The 12464-nt window shown below is 35.2% G+C and overlaps 1 long non-coding RNA gene across 1 annotated transcript in view; it reads left to right on the top strand.

The window, feature by feature from the left end:
- LOC105738490 overlaps positions 1 to 12464 on the top strand; it is a 126843-nt gene that overhangs the window by 40611 nt on the left and 73768 nt on the right. The window contains exons 3-5 of the long non-coding RNA XR_004032142.1: positions 8438 to 8570; positions 8872 to 9021; positions 11229 to 11350. This is a non-coding gene — a long non-coding RNA (uncharacterized LOC105738490). The remainder of the gene's footprint in view (positions 1 to 8437; positions 8571 to 8871; positions 9022 to 11228; positions 11351 to 12464) is intronic.

The raw sequence follows: 12464 nt of genomic DNA on the forward strand, positions 1-12464 counted from the left end.
GGGCTTAGCTTTCATATTTAGGGGAAAATGAATACCCTAGAGAATAATAATAAATGTTAGGGAAAATAATGTTTTCCTAGGAGTAGGCAATGAAAATCTGAAGGTACTCAAAGCAGTCTTGCACAAGTACTTTGAAAAGCCTCTTGCACAATTTTATTTCTTTATAGTACTTACACAATCATATTTCATAATGACTTGCTATAAACAATGTTCTTGACAAGAAGCTTAAAGATGCAAAACTGAAGGAAGCACTTTTGGGAGAAAATACTTTATATTTGCTTACTTCTACACTGCAACAGACATAAAATTATGGATTTTTTTAATGCAATTTTCATATGTCAGTTCTAGGAGACAGGAAATGTGAAACACTTAGGAGGTATGAGTTTGCCACCTAGAGGAGAGAGGTGAAATTCAACTTTTCTCCAATTTCTTTAGTATAATTCATTAATTTATTTAATTATTTACTCATTTAATTATTCAAAAATAATTATCAACCAAGCTTTACTATTTTGCCAGCGCAGATTTGATAAATCTGTTCAAGATTTATGGGCTCAAAGAAACCACAAAGTGCATCTTACTTTAATTGCTCAGCTGCCTCTTTGAAAAATCTTTCACTTTTAAGAGAGTATAGCACAAATATCTGAACAATTCTAAATATCCATACTTGGGATGGATATTGCTTTGAGCTCTTGCACTATAATAAAACTTTATTCTTTTGTACTAATTCAGTCCTTTAACTTTTTCTTTTTTAATGTTTAAGAAACAAGTTGGATATGGACAAGATGTAATTTCTTCTGTCAAGGAACCCACAGGATAATAGGTTAGTGATAGAGACCAACAATGCTGATGCATTTTTAATGACGGAGATAATGTCTAGAAAAAAAATCCATTATTTGGTAAAAACAAAGTATGCATATGTATTCCTTTGTTTCAAGTATTTTTAAAGTTAAAAAACAATTATTTATCTCCTTTTGTACTACAAGCAATATCTGGTATAGTGTATGCATAGTAAGTATTATAGAAATAGTAATTTCATTGTTGACTTGATTATATTGGAGTGGAACTTACTCTGGAAGAGATCCTAACATTCATTTATCTGAGAAAATTTCCAATTCGGACATGGAAATTTTTTCCTTGTCAATAGTTATTCTTAATGGGTTTAGAATTTTAGAAAATGGGTTTAGGGATTTAGAAATTTCTTTACTAAATAATCCTAGGGAACAGTACCTTAAAAATATTCAAAATGACAAAAACTTAAAACGACATCTAATTTTTTAAGGCCAAGAATCATTAAAAAGGGATCCAAAACTTTAGACTTTGTTGCTGGGTGGAACTAGAATCATTAATATCTCAGTCAGGGGAAGCCATGTCAACTTAGCGGTTTAATTTCCTGTGAGCTTCCCATGTTCTCTCCCTGCAAGGACCACCTCAAATCCCTCAGCAGTCCTGTCTTTATGAAACCGGTATAATTTTTCTTTTTGCTCTTGTCCTTCACCTTCCTGTGGCAACAAGAGTCAATTCTCCATATATAAATACTCAGCCACTGTTTTAGCTGTGTCTTAATTGTGCAACATCTGTTTACTCTGTGTTTTAACATCTGTGTGGATAGCATTGTTGTTGTAATATTTTGACTGTAAGCTTCGAGGAGGTGGAGGCCAGCATTATTTTCTCCATTTTTGGAATGAGAAAATACAGATCACCACAATCAAAGTAGAATGGCAGCTGATAGTAGATATTTGGATAATTTATATAGTCTCTTAAAAAAAACAGATTATAGTAAGAAGTGGCTGAGCAATTAGCTATGGCACACTGCATGGTTTTTCTGACCTCTCAGCTCCTAAATAAACTTTACTAAAACTTCAGGCCCTCAAAATTTTTTCATTCCATTTGTTATGGGCTGAATTGTGTTCCCCTGAAACGACTATGTTGAAGTTCTAACTCCTAGTGCTTCAGAATGTGACCTTATTTGGAAACAGGGTCATTACAAATATAATTAGTTAAGATGCGATCTTGCTGACATAGGAGAAGCTCCTAATCATGGTGTCCTTATAAAAAGGAGAATTTTGGCCATAGAGACATGCACTGGGAGAATGCTGTCTGAAAACTGGAGTTATGCTGCTAAAAGTCACAAAATTAACAGAAGCTAGGGAAGAGACCTTGAATAAATTCTTCCCTGTAGCCTTGAGGGAGAGGATGGCCCTGCCAACTGCTAATCTCAGACGTCTAGCTTCCAGAGCTGTGAGACAATTTCTCTTTTTAGGCCACTCAGTTTGTGGCACTTTGTACAGCAGTCCTAGCCGACTAACGCACCACTCTAACTGTTGATCAAGGCAAGAGCCTGTGATCATGTATTATCTTGCTTATTCCTTATCAGCATTCTATGGTGTAGATATTAGTGCCATCTATATACAAATTAGGAAATGGAGCCTCATAGAAATTAAATGACAAGTTCAAGGTGTCATGGCTATTTCATTATAGTGCCAGTGTTTGAACACAAGTCAGTTTGACTCCAAAACATCATTACTCTACTCAATTCTAGTTCAATCCAGATGTTCACAAACAACCAGACTATAGTGGAGATGAGGGTGGTGGGTTTAGAAGGAGATCATAACCAACATCAGACTGTCAATGAAGCAGACTGGGAGAGGTTTTATGAAGCCAAGCAGCTGTGCGAGGTACAGTAGAGATGGTCAGATTGTTCATGTATATGGATTCCGTCTTCTGAGGAATGAACTTCTTGATATTCCTGAGTTAGTCCCGTTTAGGCAGGAGTAAACAGAAGGTAAACAGAAGATTGGAGACTGTGTGTGTGCACGAATGCCTCTTTTGTAGCTGGATGTCTAACATCATGATAGCCACACTCACATGAATATAGAGATATACAATTTACAAATTAATATAACATAAAACTCTCATGCAGTCTGATTTCATCTTATTGACATTTCTGTCAGACAGACAGAAATTTAAGTGTTAGCATCTTAATTATATAAATGTGGAAACTGAAATACTCAAGAGGTTCCCTGACTTCCCAGGCCACACGGTAAGCTTTGGTGCCAGAATGTATCTCTAGGCTTTCTCATCTCAACCCAGCATTCATTATACTATTGCTCACTGCCTGTAGAATCAGATTTGATTTCTCTGACTTTTCTTAGTCACTTCTGTGGTTTTGTACCACTCCCTCTCTCACTAAATAACTGCCTGCAAAAGTAAAAATTTCCATGAAAACAGAAAACAAATGTACCAGAAATGTTGATAGTATAAGAGATAAAACTGGGATAAAGAGAAAATGTGTTGGAAAGTGGTGTCCTTTAATGCAACAGAAAAGTGTATTGGGAGAAAAAGAAAAGAGAGAAAAATAGACAATCTGAAGTGGTGAGAAGAGCAAATGCTACAGATGTACCTGAACCTCTTCAGTAGGTGTGATCCTGAAGAGTTGTGTATAACAACAATGAACAAAAATAAAATGTACTGTGGAAATTGTCTAGCTGTTGAGATCCTACTGTGCGATATTTTTCAAAGTGAAAACTCCAATCAACCCTAGCTTATTTATGGAGAAGACTTTGCCCCACTGTACCCAGAAAGTTTCTTGACAATATCACACATGCATAATAACCCTGAGACAATTTTTGTTTACCAGGAAAACATATAAAAGGGAACATTAAACTTTGTCTAGTTCTACTGCATAAACATGTGATAATGTGCATGGTGACCTTCTGTTGTAAATGGAAAGAGTTAAGCTCTCTGAATCTACTGCTGAAAGGTGAAAGCACTTTCTTAGGGCTTTGAACTTCGGTTGAAATCTTACTGAAAAAACACTACAGACTGTATTTTCTTTACATTTGAAGATACTTTACATAAAAATCTAAAGCAATTTGACTTATGTTTTCATCTACTTGAGAAGGAAACTCACAGACTCCAAAGCAACTGTTGTCTGTTTTGAAAAAAAATTCAGAAATCACCGAAGCAATAGGGAGTGTCCTTGATTCCTGTTCTTTTATTTATGGGTAGCTAAAGTTCATATTTCTCAACATACCGTAATCTCTGTGTAATTGGCCAAATTCCATGGTGGATAATTTGATCTAGCTTACCAGGGCAGATTTGGATGGTGAGAGCAGTCACACTGTTCTGGGAATATGTTAGCCAAGTTTACTATGTTTTACTTGAGTTGACAGACTCACCTCACTTGCTGAAGGACCAGCCCAGCAGGTTCTACGGGTGAAATCACTGCTAGCTCATTCACTGCTGGGCCTGGTAGGCACAAGAGGCCAAGAAATAAATAATGTGAATTTGGGCTTCAGAAGTTCTCTTTCCTATTTTCTTTCCTAAACCCTGTCTTCTACCAGCTATCTAGGGGCCAAAACATTTATTCATACCTTTATTAACTAATTCAACAAATATTTACCAACCATGTTTCAGGCACTGGGCACTAGAAATATAATAGTGAACTAGACATTTTCTGCCTTCAAGGGTCTATGAACACACAATTATAATATTCTGAAAAATATTACAATTCACAGAGCTCAGTAATCCAAATCCTTATTATTTCTGTCTTTAAAAAGCAGAAAGTGAAAAATGCTCTTAAAAGAGGATGGCATAGAAATGTATTTATGCATTGCAACAGATAAAATTAAGGAATGCATGAAGACTGGTTCATCTGTTTGGTTGTGAGTCAAGAATAAATCCCATCCTCCCTGAAGTACTCAGACTCTACCTTGCCCCATGGCCACCGCTGTGGCCCAATGGAAGCACCAGTCCAGGGGGTCTTCATTCATGCTGTCTTTGGATGTCTTCAGAATGTTGTTTCACAAGTACTCAGACCCAACAGTAAGATTTTAAAAATTGTCCATAATATTAACCTTCACATTATTATGTTAAAGAAAGCAAAACAGACATCACTGAATTTACTTCTCAAAAAAAACCTTACGTTCCTGCAAAATTTCTTGAATTCTGACCCTTGTCACACAATCACACAAGAATGGCTATACTTAAACCCTTCTAATCAATTATATCCTTAATACGTATGACTGAGTGATGTGTTTTCATGACTATGAAACGTATACATGTTTGGAAAATCTATTCACAATAGAGTTTTATGATATTCCTATTAACAGGCTGTCATTGTAACACTGTTTATGCAGGAAATGTAATTCTATCTGTTTTTATTTTTAGCGTCTTTTCTCTCCATCCCCCAAATTGTAAGGAGCTATCAGGTCTGTATTTTATTTGGTTTTGAAGTTTTAGGTTATTTGTAGTTATAATAGCCATATCAATTATTCATTTAGCAAACATGTACTGAATGCTACTATGTGCTTAGATTTTTCCAATGTTGTGAAGGATAATTGGCTAAAACTTTTCCACTTTTATTAGTAATTTGAGAGTTTTTTTCTCCATGGATTTTAGTCACTGGTAAAGGCTGTTTTATACTTATAGATTTTTTTCTACAGTAAGAAACATATGATGTTGAATAAGGTATGAATTACAAATTAAGGCTTTTCCACATTCGCTGCCTTTATAAGATTTTTTTTCTTCATCAGAATCCATTCACACACACACAGACACACAGGCACTGTTTTGATTTTCTTCAAATATATCCAGTGTTCAGTTCTTGGGCACATATTAATACACTTGCCTAGATGAAGACTATGTGTCCTCAGGAATTTATAATCTAGCAGGTGAAAGATTTGCTTCTTTCAAAATGTGACTCTACTTCCCCACTCTTTAGGTTGTGAAAGCAGTTGTTTATGCTTTGTTTCATTGTTTTCCAAACTTTAGTTATTTATGTACCATCTTCATGATTATGCTATTCACATACCATCTGTACTATTATGCTTCTGAAAATATACTATGATTTTCAACTTAATTAAATTTGTTTAATAATAACAATATCTGTTACATCACTAGGTTGATGTGCTAGTTAAAATTTTTTAAATATACTTTAATATAAATATGTTACTACTAAATTTTTTTTTGTCTGTATGCACCCAAAATCTTGCCTTTAGTAGCACTACACCTATCATGCTTTGGGAAACTCTATCCATGAGATTCACCTTCAAGCGTGAGGAATGGCAAAAGAAAATACAGAAATAATGATAGTAACCATAGCAATGGTAATAAGAGCTATTATTTATTGAGGACTTTACGTATGTCATTTAATTTTATCTTATTTTATCTTCACAACAAATTTTAGGCATGAATATCAGATAAATATGAGGCAAAAGGGCAAGAAAGAAGGAACAGTGGAAGTCAAACTTTTTTTTTTGCCTAGGTCAGCTATAACTAACACGACAAGATGTTTTAGTATTTGTACTTTATTTTTAGTCAGCTCAGATTTCACACCTGACTATTTTACAAAAATTTGGATGTGATGGTGGCAGATTAACATAATTACTTTTAGCAATTATTATGGGACAAATTAGTTAAAGATTGTAAAATGCCTAGAAACAGAGTAGAATATCCTAGTAGGATATCCTAGAATATCCTATAATTAAGTTATCAAACAATTGCTATGATTATTTTTCACAGTAGTTCAATTAAAGTGTAACTTTGGGTCTGTTAGTATACATGAGTGTGAATGCTCTGGAGATTTGATCTTTGGCTTTCCTGTGTAAGTTCATATATATATTTTTATTATCCTGTAAATAACTGAATTATAGTACAGTGATTCTGTACAAAACACTTTAGTTATTAATATTCTTTGGTGTGAAGTTCACATTAAAAATTGTTATATTTCCAGAACCTGGTTTTTACCTGTGAAAGTCAATGCATCCTTCTTTTAATCCTCTGCATTGGTTTTGTATAGCTTGATGAAATATGACATGCTTCTCCTCCCTCCCCCTCCTTCCTGTGCCTGTATCCCCACCATTTTTTTTCTATTCCTCTTGGTATCTGGACTTTTTTTTCTGCCAAATGAGTCAGTAAGAGAGGAAATGTTTAACCCACATTTGTCATCTTGGCTGGGAAAGAAGTTTGAAGGCAAAAGGTGCCTGAATATGTTTCACTAGGACGCTGACACAACCTTTTCGACTTTCTCCTGAGAATACTACTCTATATTCAAGTTATAAAGTGCTAAATGATCCATTTCCACCATGCATACATTTCACATGATCAATACTTATTTTATAACCTTTTTCTTTGAGGAGAAGTATTTTTCTTTTGGAAAAATATTATTTATTTGTGTGTGTGTGTGTGTGTATGTATTTATTTTCTTTTAATATGTGGTCTCCCTACACAAAGGATTTGATTTTATAAACAGAAGCAATAGGATTAAGAGGATAAAGGAAAAATAGGAGAAGGGGAAATATGAGTATCATGATAAGGTAAAAATGAATTGCTTGTATTCTAACATAGAATAGCTACTACCTGTTGAGTGTTTATTATATATTAGACATTTAACACTAATCAAAATATCTAATCTAATGAAATAGTCACTGTTTTGAATTTGTTTAGATTTAGTAGATGTAGAAACTGAGACTTAGAAAGGTTTATTTACTCAACTCCACACTGCTAATTACTGGTGAAAGTAGAATTTGAATCCTCTGGTTTTCTCATCCAGCACATCATCACTATAACCCTTATAGTTTGCTTTTGGCACAAGTATTCATTATTAATGGAAATGCATAGTATTATCTCAGCACATGTACAAATAGTTTAGCTTCACTAAACTAGTCAATTTTTTTTTTCTAAACATCAATGCTTAGGAAGCAAAATAGGCTGGGGGAACAGTAGTTGTATTGGTGGCAGCTGTGGTGCTGATGGAGGAAGTGGTGCAATGCATAGGCTGCTCATGCTTTTTGTCACAATGAAGGTCAAAAAGTAGATCACTTAAAGTCTAAAGTTATCCTGGGGGTCATATTCTTCACCAAAAACTAAACAAACATATAGACTTAGCAGTATGCTATGAAAGTGAAGATATAGCACTATAAAATTCTGCCATAAAGTAAATTGTTCAAGATTGTGGTCCGAGCTCTTCAAAATGCTCATAAATCAGAAGGTGCATTTATTAAACAATATTTTATATGTACCTATAATAATACAATACTATACTACACAAATTGGACCTTAAATGAATTCACTTGCTATATTAAATATTAAACATTAAGTAGGCAGAAACTTTGTTTGCACTGGACTTAGAATATAAGAAGAAAATTTGGGACAACCTGAATAGTTGAGGTCTCTTGAGAAACCCTTCAGCTTCTTTTCCTCCAAATAAATTTCTCTGTATCAAATGGAAGCCATCCAAATGATTCCCTAGCTACCTCAAAGTACTTTAATTTGTCTACTTCACAAAGTAGAGGGCTATATCTAGCCATAATTCAAGAAAAATGCAGCGACTCCCATTATGTCTTAGGCACTATGCTAGGAACTTTATGCATATCATTTTGTTTGATTTTAATAGCAACTTCATGAAATAAATCATCATGATAAATCACTATTTCAGATATTGAGAAACCACAGAAAGAGAGAAGTTAAATAGTTTTCCTGTCAAAGACCACATCAATGATGAAGCCAGAATTTGAGCTTGTGTACTTAACCACTGGACTACCTGCCTGCCCTGTCGAGGAACTGCTAAGGTTGTCAGAGAGTCTTGACTGTGTATAGATAGTTGTTTGAAGAGAGAAAAAAGGCAGGAGGATCTGGGGCATAGGTTTAAATCAGGCATTGACATCTGTACTAGAATTGAAAGGTGGGACTATTATTGTGTTCTATTTGTTGAGTATAGGTATACCATATTCAATGTATTTCTCTGCTTCATACGCTATCCAAAGTGATAAAAGTGTTTATGAAGAGGGATTAGGAAATATCTGCTGTGTTTGGGTCATAGTCCAACCAAAGGATTAATTAACATTTGCCTCTTTTTTGTCCTACATCCAGTCTCCCTTTTGATGAGAAGAGTAAGCCTCATTCTGATTCAACAGCAGAGATCAAAGAAAAGACTTCTGTTTTCTGGCCACCAGATATATGTTATCTGTGCTTAAAGAATTGAAAAACACACATCAAAGGAGAATTCTCTTGGAAAGAGAGGTAATGAGATACAGTGAAAGAGAATGGAGATTCTTTAAATCACAGAGACCTAGGATCAAATCCTGTGATTAACACTTTTTAGTAATGTAGCCTACTTCATTTCTTTGAGCCCTAGTTTATTTTTCTGAAAATGAGGGTGATCTAAATTACGTCTGGGGTAGTAATAAAGATTAAATCCATGTGATACAGGTAAACTCATGACAATAATAGACATGAAACAAGTAGTCTTTCATCTCCCTCCTTTGCTCAAGCATTGCTCTGCTCTTCTCACCTCCTTTCCCTTCCTTTTTCTTTTCTCCTCTTTATTTTGTCTGTACCCAATAGCTTTTCCCAAGCCTTAAAACTATGTATAGGTATATTGTTGCAGCAAAATGTATAAAGGAGACACTCATTATTTGCATCCATTTATATGCTGATATAAATATTTCATCCTCACAAGTTTCAGAGGGAAAGACCAGATGCTGGTGATTTGGTGAGAAAGAAGCAACTATTTCTGTGATTTAATTTCATCCTGAGCATTAAAGAGGCACCCTTTCACTACTATTGGTAACTCCATGCTTCCAAGAACTAATGAGCTGAAGAACTTAGCACTTGTGATGGATTAGTCAAGCAAAAATTATGAAGTGAGTAATCTATAACATTATAGTACATTACAAATGCTGAAATATATTAATTATTATTTATTATGATTCTTATAGCTCATTTATACTGTACAAAATTCCTTCCATCATTTTATGAAGATGTTACACATATACATAACAAAACTTAGCTAATTAGATACAAAGAATATAGAACCAAATAACTCTTTTCTAAATATTTTCCCTTTAAGGAGGTTTTGCAATCCAGCTTTGCTGTGGTTAGACACTGTTGATGAGAAAACTTTTTTTCTTTCTTTTTTTTTTTGTTTAGACAGGGAATCATTCTGTTGCCCAGGTTGTAATGCAGTGGCACAATCATGGCTCATTGCAGCCTCAACCTCTTGGGCTATAGTCATCCTCCTGCCTCAGTCTTCTGAGTAGCTGGGACTACTTGGTGTGCACTCCCATGCCCGGCTAATTTTTGTATTTTTTTTTTTGTAGAGATGGGTTTTCAACATGTTGCCTAGGCTGGTCTCGAGCTCCTAGGCTCAAGGTATCCACCTGCCTCAGCCTCTCAAAGTGCTGAGATTACAGGCGTGAGTCAGTGCGCCTGACCTGGATGAGAAAATATTGAGTTGGAAACCCAAAATATGACATAAATAATTGGTATATTTTAGAGCTGGATTTCAACAACTTTTCAACACTGTCATCCTGTAAATGTCTTTCTGTCCTAATGCCATTGCCCATGCACTCAGCAGAAGTGTGTGCCTCTAAGGTGGATGCTGGTATGAAATATCTCAGCTGGGGCAGGCTCTGAAAGGGAGAGATCTGGTTAAAGTGTTCATACCAAACAAAGCTCCTCATCATGCTGGCCTAACTCTCCCAATCCTGCATTTCTCAACAAAACTTTTTCTTCTTCTCTTTCACATAACTCCCATGGAATAATTTCCATTGAATTGCATGGAAGAGGCCGTTCATGGGGTTAGTCTGGCAGTTAAGAGGTCTCCACTGGATTTTTTCATTTTGCAATCAGTTTCATACATATACATACATACTTTTCTTGGAGTCATTGTTCATTCTCAGGTCTTTTTAGAGTTAAATATCTTTCATTTCTTCTTTTAAGGTCTTACTTTCTTTTTTTTCAAGTTTCATGGGAGATAACCAGTCACCAATCCAATCCATGTCAGGGGGAAAGTACAACAAATGAATGAAATTTGTAACCATCTTGGATGACGGAATAAGACTTTTGGGAGAACACAGGAGAAGGGGGGAGGTTAAGGAGGGATGGCTCTGTGAAAATTTTGCATTACTCTTGCCTGAGATCTACTCTTCCTTGTCATGTTGGTGGCTGTTTTGACAATGAGAAATACTTAATGGCAAACTTAGTCTTCTAATTTGAGAATGGAAATCGTAACAGTTCTTGCCTCATAGGGATAGTGTGAGACAAATGAAATAATCCATGTAAGAGGTATAGTACTATGCTTGCCATTCTTTAAGAGCTCAACAAATATTCGCTTTTTACCTATTAGTATCAATCTTAATTCTAAAATTCTATTATTTAAATATTTTCCAGTGGTGTTTCTAAATCATATCTAATGACTAGGCTAATACACTATGTGGTTCTTCTAGGGTTCAAGCATTATTGTTAGGTGTGCTGGAATCCTTTCCCGAGTCAGTACTGCTTTCTAGAACAAAACTGGGGAGATCTATTTGGAATGTATCTACTCCAAAGAAACCATCAGAGGTAATAGGTGAGGGATATGAAACAACCTTTTAGATATGAACTCTAATTGAATAACAGTTGCCAAACAGCTATTCCCAAACATCTGAAGAAGAGTTTTAGTCTAAATGGAATGGCTGGAGAGTACAGGAAGAGTTCTTTCCTACTCTGTCTAAACACAAGCCTCTGTGACATTTATCAAAGAAATGCAGTCCTTTAAAGCTGGGTATAAGTCCCAAAGGTGCTTTCCTCATGAAGCTTCTTTTGTGCTCTGCTTTTAGAACTCTTTCTGCACACTGCATCCTTTATGTCACCCTCCAGTACATCTGCTCTTACACAAGGGGCCCCACAGGGACTGGCCCACACACCAGCCAGGGCACATGGGCCAACTTTTAACAGCAAAAGAAAATGCTAAATCCTAGAGTAGGGGCAGATGAGAAAAATGGCATTCTTCAGAGAGCTAGGATGACTCACATTAAGATCAAGGGCCCTGAAGTAAGACAGACCTGAGTCTGAATCTCAATTCCAACAATAAATTTGTTTACACACTTAAGACATCATGTATAGTATTGTTAAAAAGTTACTTTACAAGACTGTAACTAAGTGGAAGCAAAATAATATCTGTAAAGCATTTCATAGATTGGCCAGCATATAGTAAACATTTAATAATTAGTAGCTATTATTATTTTTCCTTAAAATATTTTTTTCTACCTTCCTAGCAATCATAAAATTTTGTCTTGTGTAGACTCCATGGCTAGGACTTGCAGAATTAAAAATGGACTGAACAATTTAGACATTGCCTTTTTTTCCTCAAACCAAGGGGTGAATTTTTATTCTAAAATATCCAGATTGTCCATATCACTTAACCAGCTAATTGCTAAGTCTGTATTTCTCTTTTATGCAATTGGGAAACATTAAAAAGTTGAGTGTATATACTGTACACATACATGTACACACATAGACTAAAGTACATAAATGTGTATATACCTTTGATAGCACTTAGCTCATCTGTTCTTTCCTATGACTTTTTCTATAATTCTGTGAGGTAGGTTTTATATTATCCTATTGTATGATTAAAGGAGAAGGGAACACAGAAAAGCAGCCTGGCTTGGCCAGAGGCCTTGCAATTGATTACGTATAGAGCC

The sequence above is a fragment of the Nomascus leucogenys genome, chromosome 1a, assembly GCF_006542625.1.
Source record: "Nomascus leucogenys isolate Asia chromosome 1a, Asia_NLE_v1, whole genome shotgun sequence".
NCBI classification, from domain to species: domain Eukaryota; kingdom Metazoa; phylum Chordata; class Mammalia; order Primates; family Hylobatidae; genus Nomascus; species Nomascus leucogenys.